Source organism: Dicentrarchus labrax, unplaced genomic scaffold (genome assembly GCF_905237075.1).
Source record: "Dicentrarchus labrax unplaced genomic scaffold, dlabrax2021, whole genome shotgun sequence".
NCBI lineage: Eukaryota > Metazoa > Chordata > Actinopteri > Moronidae > Dicentrarchus > Dicentrarchus labrax.
In genome coordinates this window covers 6,246,242-6,257,934 of record NW_026136702.1, presented here as the reverse complement: position 1 = coordinate 6,257,934, position 11,693 = coordinate 6,246,242, and positions in this window count along the sequence as shown.

Here is an 11,693-nt window from a genome sequence, read left to right as displayed (position 1 = left end):
AGCAGTGTGCATGGTGTGACGCTCACAGTAATCTGATTGCAAAGTAATAGTAATCCTCACAGTCACATTACAGGTTGTTTTAACATATGCTCTCACATTCAGATGACATAGTTTGGACTTTAGGCTGTATACACCTAATGTGACATAAAATTACTGGAAAAACGATATAATGTTATGCAGAAATATAACAGGATGCTTGTTTTTGATACAGAACTTCATGCAGTAACAGGTAAGAGGGCAAGTTCAGCTACATAATGAGAGGGTGGCGAGGCTCAGTCTGGTTTTAGGATGCCTCAGGAAGCAAGATGCTTACTAACGTGAGGGGGCTTGAACTCACGCTCACTCAGCTGGACCGCTTTCCTAAAATGTACAGTAAGTAACGAGAACATTTTATCGACTACATGCAGCCACATGGATTATGTTTCAGGTTACAGCTTTGAGCATTAATGTGTAACTGCCCAGCTCACCCTCATGATACACTATACACTTACACCCCTCCTCCTTACAGTGGCAACGTTTTTTTTGCAACACAGAGCGCTGTTTCAGTTTTATAGCAGGAAATTGTGCTGAACAATTTGGAGTCACCACAGTTAGTCTTTTGTAGCTGATGATTTACTGAAGCGTCATAAATCACACACACTGTTATTGACATAGGTCAAATCTAAAATTGCCTTGTAACTTACTTCTGCATGCAAGCTGTTGACAATTTGGTGTCTGCCCGCATTGTTGATATTTCCCCTCTGGGCAAACACAAAGAGATTGTTTGTTAGTAAAAGGTCAACGCCTACGCAGTGGTCTTGCGGTGCACTTAGTTTGTGGGTGCACAGTAAATGGGAATATGCACGGTATTGTGACAGTAAGTGTAGCGAGAGGGGGTTTTGCTTACACATTGCTTACATATTGACATTGACCTGTTGCTGAGTGTATATGGGAAGCAGAAAGTCCAAGAGATAACTTTAAGGGGAGCTTGGAGTTTGGAATGCAAATGCATGTCTGAACATTATGCCATGAGATTAGGAAATATTTGGTTGACAGTATCTGCTATACACCCTCTACTTACTTTCTGATGAGCTATTCTACTAATGTGTGTGTTTGGACAGGTAGCACATTTGATTGAGGAACTGCAATATGGGACATTTCACAGCCTGTCTGTTATCTCCTGTTATTTTAACACAAATCATTCATCACTATAGGTATGAGACTCTATTCTTCACAACCATTCACTGTTAGACGGATGTCATATCCTTCTTTCCCAACCCACAACATCGGAAATTGCGCTTTCTCTTTGACGTGCGAGTTAAATCTGTATTTGAATTGCAAAGCTGGTAGATTCGGGCCCTCTTCCAAGTCATTGTGTGATGTTTTGGCTGAAAACACTCAGGCCCTGTGGGATGACACGTGTCATCCAGCATCATTTCAGAGCTGCCCTCTCTTCACACTAACTGATGCGGGTTGGTTGTCTAACAACTCAAGAACCTAGCCATGGAGGGAGGGGTGGGGAACACATGCTGACATCTGCATGAGGATAAACTTAGGAAGGCTGACAGTAGAGTGCTGGGAGATCGTGGGTATTGCAGTTTGAGTGAAGCAGAGAGAAAAAGGACATATTGTGAATCCGGATTAGTCTGCCCGCATCCAGCTGTTACAGAGAGAATGATTGAATGGAGGGTAGCACAGCGCAGTCTTAGTAAATTAAAGGTATCCGCAACTCTCACCTCCTCTTAGCTCAGCTTGGAATCTTGAATGGAGCTGTCACAGTGGCTGGTGCCTGCCTGGCTTCACTACAGGATTGCTTTCTACCAGTGGGATGAGATGCAACCTACATCTGTCAGGCTTCATTAGCTATGTCAATCTGAATAGGACTGTTCATTTTCAATCACAAATGTCTTTTTTGTTAATTCTTCTGTTCAGTTTGCACATTTGGGCAATTATGATTTGCAATTTACAGCACTGAGCTTTTAGTCATACTTTATCTTGAGGTTGAACATATTTTCATTGTGAGTTTAACTTAAGTTGATCAGTCTTTAGGGAGGATCACAAGATTAGGTTTATCTCCGCAGGGAAATTACACAGTTATACACTTCAGCAAGCATCTTTCATGTTTTCTTCATTTCTTTGCTTCCTGTTTGATATTGATTGATGTTTCAATTTTCTAACAGGATTGATCCTTGTATTTTTTACCGTGGTTTCTCTTCTCTGTATTTAAGACTATTAGATGCAGTTTTCCTTTTTAAGATGTGATGGGGAAAATTATTTTGAAGCCTCCATGAAAGAGATTTCCTACCTTGAATACAAATGAATGATGAACTGGTGTATATAGGGAATAAGCTGCCCAGAGCGCCCAGTGGGACGTCTCGGTCTACTCTGCTTTTATGTCAATGTTATGTAAAATGGGCTTTCCTTAAATACATGATGAATACTAATCCATATTAGATCTGCTTGCATGTTTTTAATAGACTTATATTCACAATTGTGCTTGACTAGTTTAATTTTCTTTTTATGTATAAAGAATGTAATCCTGTGTTTGCATGTTTATTAAATTAAAAACAAGGTAATGTGTGTTCACATAAAACACCTTGTAGAGTCCAGAATGCTCACTCAAACTAAAGGTTTTTGATGGGTGGTAGCCTACAAGAGATAGGGGTTGTCCCTCCACCTAGTGGCAGTGCAGGGGACAGCACCTCAGCACACACAGCCCCATCACCACTTCTTATCCCCCACCCATGTTTTCCCTATAATGAAATATTTGATAAGCAGGTATGTTAGCATGAGCCGATGGCCAGGTCTTCACTGACATGAAGTATTTACTCACTGTAATACTTGTGTCTTAAGTGGGACGCATCCAGGATTTAAGTGTTTATGGATGAACTCATGTCATGCTGTACTGTTGGAGGCCAGTTGTAATGCAGAGCTATATTTAAACTTCCCCCGGGGTGCCATTAAATCATGTAATTTCTTCGTCAGGCCTGGCTGACCTCATTTTAATAACCATATCAGACAGCATTAAGAAAAAACACTAAAAAGAGGAATATTGAATTCTGTATCTACTGTGCTGTCTTATATTTACATTTTAGATTTAAGCCATTTTGCAGACACTCTTACCACGTGAGACTTACCAGCAGAATAAGGTCAAATTCCTTACATTTGGATGTTGGAATGGCAGGAGTGTGATATTATGTGGTTTGCTTTGGTTGTGTGTTTGTTTTGTGTTGGCTGCCAGGAGGGAGAGTTAAAAGCGTGGCTATGTATAGTTCTGCAAAGTGCTCAATCCATTTGGGCCACAAAGAAAAATGAGAAAATCATAAAAGGTTGATGCATAAAATGGTTGCATTGATGTTTTCTGCTTAGTTGGGGATAAGAATACAAAGTGTGTTTTTCACTTAGATAAATAGGATATAAAACTTGAATTGTGTTTTGCTGTATTATATTTGGAGAAAGAGGGGGCAGACTGAAACATCACTTTGTATTAGAACCTCATAGATCATAAAATTCAATTTAGCTTTATTCTTTTTGTAGATAACTGAGTTTGTGTTTGACAGCATGGGCTATTAATGCTGTGGACTGTACAGATGTCTTCAATTAGTCCTCTATGAAAGTAAAAACCCTGGTCTGTTATCTCCTGCCTCTGCAGTACTCCTAACCTTGAGTGGGTGTTCACATCTACAGGGGATGAAGATTCCCCTGTTCTCCTCAGAAGCTAGCGGGGGGGGGGGGAAGACAGACTCAGAGATAGATATTTATAGAGAGAGTGGGAGAATGTGAGATTGTGGCTTGAAAGGTTAAAGTAAGAGGGAGTGGCAGAATGACAGAAGGAGAATGACAGAGTTGTCTGGTGAAACGGGGAGATGGTGGAAATAAATAAAGATGAAGCAAGGAGACTTAGAAATGGATGATGCTGCAGACATCACCAGAGGCTGTGTGGGCACTGCTGTGAATCTCTGCGGGTCAGGTTGGCACTTTATTGTCTGTGTTGACCCTAATTAAGTCCTGCAGATATTGTGAATGAGTCACTGAAGGGCTAGAGGAAATCTCAAGTGTCACCCCCTCCTCGGTCTGTAAACATCACTTTAATGGGCTGATCCTAAAGGTTTTATTGTTAATTCCATGAGAGAATTGTTAGAAATTGTGAGAAAAGTGTATATGCTGCAGACATTATATAGGTATGAGTTTATTAGCATAGTCAGTAGTAAAATGGGCTTTGCTGAAGTGTTATTAATGTTGAATAGCTCATACATAAGTCAGAATGTGAACTCAAAGTCTTAATATTCCCATCCGGGTAGAATTATGTCACTAAGCAGGCAGCTAAACCAGTGAATCACCTCCTCTGAAGTCAAATTTGCCCAAATCTGTAGTTCTTTTTTCTGCTCTGACAACTGAAGCAACCATTTGTTCCAGGCACCCAGGAATCTATTGGCCTTATGACATCGAATCTCTGCAAGGCTCCAGACTCCCAGTGAGCCCCCCCCCCCTCCCTAGCTGTAATTACTGTTTGCTATCTACTGGGATTGTCTCTACCAGGCCCACTGAGACTCTACACTAAATCTCCTTGATGTCGTCAGTCAGCAATCCAGATAGGTAGCTAGACAGCCAGGAAAAGGCAGGGCCTCCTGGAAACATCTCCAGGGTGGTTGATGTATGGACCGACATGGGCTGATTTTAACGGATGGTCTCTCCTCCCACATTGCGCCGTTCTGAAGTCATTGTTACACTGGGCAAATGTGTCCAGGAGGATAGATGGGAGTTTGCCGTGTTCAGGATAGGGTGGAGAAACTGTTGTCTTGTGGATACAGGGCTGATGAGATGGTGCAGACAGCCATTTTCTTGCTATAAAAGGGAGGGGTTTATAGGAGCTGGGCTGTCAAGAAAAGAAATAAATGAGGATATGTGGAGGTGTTAGTTACAAGTCAGATGTTCAGCATTGCATCTGCATGTGTCAGTGCAGGTACTGTACATATATTACAATTAGTTTGATCAGTGATTCTTTTGCAGCGAAGACATGGTAGAGCAACAACACACATAGTTTCAGATAGAATAATTCACAGGCAATCTTGGAAAAAGTAAGAAATAGGAACAAAGAAGAAGAAAGGGCTTCGAGCATCAACAATGTCCATGATCGATGAGTGTGTGGATGTTTTACTTTTTATTTGTTTCCAGTTATTTCAAAAAAGTGTTGAATCTGATTGTTATATGGAAGAACGATTGACAAAAAAACGTTGAATGTTACTGGCGTGCATTTCAGTGTTTTGTTATAAGGATGTTTGGGCCTTTATGTTGAAAGGTCTTTTTAAAGAACATGAATTTCACCCAGCTCTGTTGCAGACTGAGAGAGGCTGATGATAAGAGGAGCTGATTGTCTCAGTGCCTTAACTTTGAAATATTGATTTGTTTTTAGGTTGTTGTCCAAAAGCAAATTAAACACTTTTCAAATCAATGCATGACTTCTGAAACTAAGATGAAATAATCAGACTTTCTAGCAGGAACCGGTTGAAAGATGGCTATTCCTTTTGTGACATACCACTATTGTGTGTTCAACAAAAGCTGATTGAAAACTAAAGTGACACTGTACACAGTATGCAAAAATATGAAACAATGATAAAGCATATACAGTAAAACTCATTATGTACACTCATTCACAATCACAGCCATGCATATCAGCATGTCAGTCCATGAGAAAAGTAGGACCAGTTGTGCTTTGAGCTGGTCTGCTATGCAATCAAATTTGCATTAGGGTGAAAAGTGAAAGAGAAATAAAAAGAGAGACATATAGCTGAAGGGGCTTTTTTTTTCAAAGCCTGCTTAGTCGAGCACAGTTATTATGAAAGTATCAATCCACATTACGACACACTGCTGTTCCACTCATTTATAACACACTGCCAGTCCACAAATGGGAATATCACAGTTACTGTATTTAAAAGTCACATTCAATATTTGTTATTCTTCCAGCTTCAGCTAGAGAGGAATGTTAATAAGCCTCATAAGCCATGCAGAGCTTTGACTCCTTGTCACTGCACTGCAGGTTTTATCCTGGCTTGTGTGAGGCAACACATGGTGAGAGCTTGACACCCATGCCTCTTAGTTTCCTAAAACTAGGTGCAAATGCAATGGCTAGTGCAAAATGGGGGTGCAAGCTTGCAACCAAGTAATTGTGGCAGCTTTTGACACATGGAGAGGAGTCTGGAACAGGATTAATGTATTATCAGTACAATGAAGACAGTAGCAGCTAGGTCGAGTTGTGGTGGGGCTCAATAAAGGCCAATCACATCAGCAGAAAGTCTAATAGATCTGTATTTTGATTTTTTTGTTTAACATTGGCATGAAATAAAGGCTTCTGTGTTCTTTGAAACCTCTGCTCATCTATGGACTTTCTGGTGTCTACAGTTCGCTTGACTCTCAGTATTCTCAATCTGGAAGAGTCCCGGAGAAGAACAGGTCGATACAGGAAACTCCTAGAGCAAAGAAACAAGTTAATGCTTCACCTTCACCCTATGAAAGAGAGATCAATAAAACAAATGGATGCATTTAACAGTATTTTTTTCAGATGTCCTGTAAAAAAAAAAAAAAACACAGTGGAGACTGTGCTTGCTATTAATGTATAAAATAAATTTACCAGTTTGAATTGGTTAATGTTGAAACGCCATGAATAAAACATTCAACTTCCTCAGATCACATCACTCCTCTGTGGTTTACAGTGGTTCAGATGCGTTGAACAAACTCACACCATTAGGTGAAATTTTTCAAAATCTTGCCTCTGATTTGGTGCTAAAAGCTGAGGTGCTAAAACCTCACAATTCTATTGAATAATGCCTTGTTTTCTCAGACCTGAGAAATTGCATTCCTGCAGTTTGTCTGCTCATGTTACCATCACTTTGGTGTTCACCAGAATGCTACACACATATTTTGTAGCCGAAGCTGCTGATAGCCAGTATTGTGTACTGATTCTTCTTCTGCCAGTAACATGAAGGTTTTCAGTCTGTCCTGAACAGTTTTATTTGTGGGAGAGCAGGAAACAATACAAATGATATCTCTTTGAGATTAAAATCTATTCAGAACTTTACCCACCTCTTCAATGGTAGGAGATTTAATTAATTTAACAACCTAATGAATAAAACGATTTTCCAGTATTGAAAAGTGGTGATTGGACTCTGGCATGTGATTAGTTTTACACTCTCTTGAGTCTAAGTGTGCAGTAAAAAAATGAAAAAAGGGACATTGAGAATGATGGCAGCTGGCTGTGATGCTGGTGGCAACAGGCCTGTGGGTCTGGAGGCAAGTGGGGAGGGTTGCGTGCAGGCGCTGGGAGGGGAAAAAGAGAGGTGAATAACTGATGGGCATGTGTCAACCCTCCTCCTATAGTAAATGTTGAGGGGGAACGAGGGTGGCTCGCTAATTGGGGCAAGATGTAAAAGTCCCTGTCACTCATCATCATCTTCACTAATATGTTTGGAGGCAAAAGCCAGCTGAAGCATAGAGCTGAATGATTAGTCAGTAGAGTCAGGGGCGGCAGAATGAAGGATGCATTTCCACTCAAAACAGCTTTTCTTTGGACGTAGCTCTTGTACTGATAAGATTGGTACCACACTGTGCTGCTGAACACAAAGCCCTCTGCTTTAATTATTGAACATCTGTACATTTAATTTGCAAGGCAATTTCAGAGAGCAACCCGGTGAGACCAAGCCTTGTACTAATATTGTACTTTTTCTCTTTTGCACAACGTGTCCAACAGTATCTCTCCTTAATAATAGCAATATCATGGTTTTTCATAATGGTCATAATAAAGTATTGGTCTTGACCTTCCAGCATCTATAATATTTCTCTGACCTTGATTTGTTCCCGGCTTTCAGAACCCCTCATGCGATGTCCTGAGGGAAATGATTGCAAAGAGAAGGAGAGCAGGATGCAGCCTCTGGAATTGGCTGTGAAATTGACAGGAGACACATTATTCCAGCCGCTGGTTAACTAGTGTGAAAAACTGATAGTGACAGCGATAACGAAGAAGGTAATGAAATAGTAAGTACTCTTCCCACATTTGTATGTGTTTACCACTTTCTTGTTTTTGGGAAAAACAAGGTAGCTGTTCCAGTTCACGAACGCAGTCACATTAAGGAGCTAAGTTTGATGACGAGATGATTTAATTTTCTGGCTTTATTATGTCTTTATGTGATAGCGACAGCTTGAGATAGACAGGAGGGGGGTGCACATACAGCAAAGGCCTGTGGGTTGGAATCAAACCCCAGATGCTGCAGTAAAGACTTCAGCCTTAAGCCTGCTTTATACTTTTATCCTACCTGTATCGAATCAAGGCCATCGGTACACCTCCCCAGAAATGTACATGTTGTGGTGCCGCATACCACAACAACTGCAACTGGTCTGCTTGGTGTGTGTGTGTGCATTGTCTGAGAATGGGAAGAGATGCAAAACCCAGACAAGTTAATAAAGCTGTTTGAGAATCCCTCTTCAAACATACACAGACTTGTCCACACACACACACACACACACACACACACACAGACAAACAGGCACACATGGGATGCTGCCTCGCTGCATGACATGCTCTAGTCTGTCCTCTCATATTCCCTCGTCCTTTTGTTTCATGGGCAGTAGGTGGTGGAAAAAATGAAATGAGGAAAATACAAGACAGATTGAGGAGAGAGACGGGGGAGAGTTTCAGTTTCAGTCGAAACTCAACACAGTGACACAGAAACCCTCCACCAACTAGTGTTCTGGTCGTGTTGTTTGTAGAGCAACTCACACACACCAGCACACAAGTGCAAATGCTCATAACAGCATAACCTACGCAAGTTAGATACGCCGTTATGACATAGGCTCGACGTAGAGCCGAAATACAACTATAAGACATGAGGCGCGCCAGGTGAGCTACCACGGCACCCCAAGATGATTTAATTTTTATTTTTAGTTATTTTTGTGTTTTTCTTTTCTCACACAAATTAAATTTTGCTTTCAACAGGTATAATTATGCCTAATTAACCATTTAATTAGCTTAATATCCTACCAAAAATTCCTAGTGTCCTTTTAATGGCTGTTTAATAATACTAGTTGGCAGTGTCTCTTCTTAGTAATTCATGCTCTTGAATCTAACAATCGGAACAAAGCCGACCAGTTATATGGTGTAATTTGAGTGGCTTTTAAAACCTGCTAAGATCTAATTTCCATAACCCTCTGACTGGGAAAACAACAGCAATTATGGGACTGGTATTAGCATGAAGTGACACCTCTGAGTTGCAGTCATGCAGCAGGTGGGTAATTGGCCCTGAGCTGTACAGTGGGCACTCTGTGGGACTGTCCTTGTCTTGTGATGGGGACACCGGCAGCTCCACAGGGTGGACTTATCAGCCCGCTGCCCTCTGAGCCAGATGCAGCATTTCATAATTAACCAAGTGAGACGAGTGGGGTCAGAGAGAGACACCGCAGTTCTGTACTGTAACTTGCTCTGCTGAAACCACGGTCATACATCTACAGTAAATGTGTCTATCCACCCTAGTCTGTTTGCTTATGCTCTCATCAGATGTACAGTTTGTAGATTATTTGCATGCAAACAGTGTTTTAGTGAGGGAGACAGAGGGTTTTATTGCAGAGAATGAAACTGGACTCCAGAGGCCTCCCTAGTGTTAATTGAGGTGTAATGTGATTTGTTTTGCTGGCCCTTCAAGCAGCCCTTCCCAGTCCATTGAATCAGATCCCCTGCGATTACTCTCTAATGGCCTCAGTTACGTCTGTGTGCTTTAAACAACCCACAACTACCGAAGATAAAATGATAAGGTTAATGCTGCAATGACACTATGCAAAGTGAATAACCATTTAAACAGTCTGTCTTTACAGCACCACTGCAGTGTACTTAAGAGAACAGTCCTTAAACACAAAGACTGTTTTCGAGCAGATGCAATGCCAAAGGGCTGATGCTGACACAAAAACCATTTGCGTCTGGTGCATGTTCATATATTCTTACAGAACTACTTAACCCACCGAGTCTTGCAGGTAAAGTTGTGTGAGCAAATGAGCAACCAACTAGGAGCTGTAGTTGGGAGAAGTACCTACACAGACCTCTCAATTTTGATCATACACTGAAAGAGTCCTCTTTTTCAGTTCATTAAATGCCTGGAGCCATTACTCACCATCGTTCGTTGAACATAATTACACACTTCAGCTATGTGACTTGGAAGAGTGTGGAAACATCAGAGGTACTTTGGTGCTCAAAGAATGAAATCAGAAAAAGTCAACATGCATGTCTCTTGCAATGAGATGGTTCCTTATAGTACTTCTTATACCTCATTGTGATCTTTGAATTGAGAACTGCCAGCTGTTTACCTGAGCAGAAGGAAGAAACTATTCACAACAAGGTCTGTGACTTATTTCTACTGACTCTTTCAAACCAGAATGTGCAACGGTCAATATTTTTTCAAACTTCTACAAATTGCACCAAAACTATCTTATAGATCACATTCGTTGTGTTTTGGGTGAATGGCCCTTTAATGGTACAATCTGTGACCTCATCATTCAAAGACTCAGGTGTTGAATCGGAGAGAGTGGCTTGTATTCAACGGTGTCATATCATTTGCTTCAATACCATATTCAGTAGCGACATCATTCAACAATGGGATTTTCTTTTTTATTATAAAAAGAACAGGCTACCAGGTGCAGGCCTGTGGGCAATGTATTTATTTATTATAGGCATGCATGTTGATGTGTGGAGCTATACCCGACTAAACCGATCATTCTTGAGTGACCTTTCTGCATTGGTGCCACTGCACTGCAGTTCATGAATGTTTAATGGAAAGGCTGGCTGTTTTGGGCCTGCCAAGCTGGGTTTGCAGCCTGACAGAAACATACTAACTCAAAGGCAGAGTGGAGGTTAAAAACAGTGGGTGCTACAAACAAAGGACACCAGACACAACCTCTGACAAGTAAACACCCCTTAGACCCACAGAAAGCAGGTGAGTATCAGATAAGGGAGTCATGCAATTATGCACATCTCCCCCCCCCACACACACAAATTTCCACTTTCACTTGTTTGTCTCACACTCACACATTTTGATCTCACTTTTTTATCTCCTCATATTGGATCTCCGGCCCTGTTCAGCTCTTACAATCTCTGTGACCCATATTAAATTAATTAATGCCATCAGATACCACTCAAGAACACTAGATCGTTTGCTAGATAGTTAGAATGAAAAATAACAAGCTCAGGCAGAGTAAAAAAGTGTGGGTGAGGACAAAATAGAGAACCAGAGAGGGACTCAAAACAGGAACAACAGGATGTACTGCTGGTGAGGTGTTGTTGCGACAATCTCTTTTTTTCACTCTGGCCCACAACATGCATCCCCTGACACCTTTTGTGTCTCCTTGTATTTCCTACCTACCGCCATATGCTCTCCAGTCACAAAATACTTTGTATAAAAGAAGACAATAGCAAGAAGCAGTTTGTTGAAAGAAATTATAATATGGGAAATATAATTGGGTTTGAGAGTGAACTGAGATTGTACATGAAATAGAGAAAAATATGTGGAGAAGAGGAGCTAGTTTTTGCAGGTGGACAGTAATGCTGATAAGAATTACCTAACTTAAAAAAAAAGAAACTCACATCATATCCCTGAAACAAAACCTTCACCGGTTTGTTGATGCCATGTTGACTATAAAGGCACAAACAACATCAAATCAAATCAAAGTCTTGTACTCTC